This window comes from Arachis hypogaea, chromosome 9, assembly GCF_003086295.3.
Source record: "Arachis hypogaea cultivar Tifrunner chromosome 9, arahy.Tifrunner.gnm2.J5K5, whole genome shotgun sequence".
Classification (NCBI taxonomy): domain Eukaryota; kingdom Viridiplantae; phylum Streptophyta; class Magnoliopsida; order Fabales; family Fabaceae; genus Arachis; species Arachis hypogaea.
The window spans coordinates 27966633-27967614 of NC_092044.1; the positions used below are offsets into that span (position 1 = coordinate 27966633).

At 38.4% G+C, this 982-nt stretch overlaps 1 non-coding gene across 1 annotated transcript; it reads left to right on the top strand.

Annotated features, from left to right (window-relative positions):
- On the top strand, positions 1-108 carry LOC112713283 (small nucleolar RNA R71). The gene has a single exon (XR_003158256.1). It is a non-coding gene; the product is annotated as a small nucleolar RNA R71 (small nucleolar RNA).
- The last annotated feature ends 874 nt before the right edge of the window (positions 109-982 follow it).

Below are 982 nucleotides of genomic sequence, written 5' to 3' on the forward strand. Positions count from 1 at the left end.
AAGCATATCAGATGGACACTTTCTGATTAATTGTTTGTACCTTTCCCAAGCTTCATAGAGGGATTCTCCTTCCTTCTGTCTGAAGGTTTGGACTTCCACTCTAAGCTTACTCAATTTTTGAGGTGGAAAGAACTTTGCCAAGAAGGCATTGACTAGCTTTTCCCAAGAGTTCAGGCTTTCTTTAGGTTGTGAGTCCAACCATGTCCTAGCTCTGTCTCTTACAGCAAAAGGGAATAGCATAAGTCTGTAGACCTCAGGGTCAACCCCATTAGTCTTGACAGTGTCACAGATTTGCAAGAATTCAGCTAAAAACTGATGAGGATCTTCCAAAGGAAGTCCATGGAACTTGCAATTCTGTTGCATTAGAGAAACTAATTGAGGCTTAAGCTCAAAGTTGTTTGCTCCAATGGCAGGGATAGAGATGCTTCTCCTATAGAAGTCGGGAGTAGGTGCAGTAAAGTCACCCAGCACCTTCCTTGCATTGTTGGCATTGTTGTTGTTTTCGGCTGCCATGGGTTCTTCTTCTTTAAAGATTTCTGTTAGGTCCTCTACAGAGAATTGTGCCTTAGCTTCTCTTAGCTTTCGCTTTAAGGTCCTTTCAGGTTCAGGGTCAGCCTCAACAAGAATGCTTTTGTCTTTGCTCCTGCTCATATGAAAGAGAAGAGAACAAGGAAATATGGAATCCTCTATGTCACAGTATAGAGATTCCTTGAGGTGTCAGAGGAAAAGAAAAATAGAAGGCAGAAGTAGAAGAATTCGAACTTATCAAGAAAGATGGAGTTCGAATTGTTCATTGAGGAATATTGTTAGTCCATAAATAGAAGGATGTGAGAAGAGGGGAAGTATTTTTTGAAAATTAAGTAAAAGATTTTGAAAACATTTTGAAAAACACTAATTGATTTTCGAAAACTATGATTGAGAAAGAAGTGAAGTGATTTTTGAAAAAGATTTTGAAATTAGAAATCAAAAAGATTTGATTGAA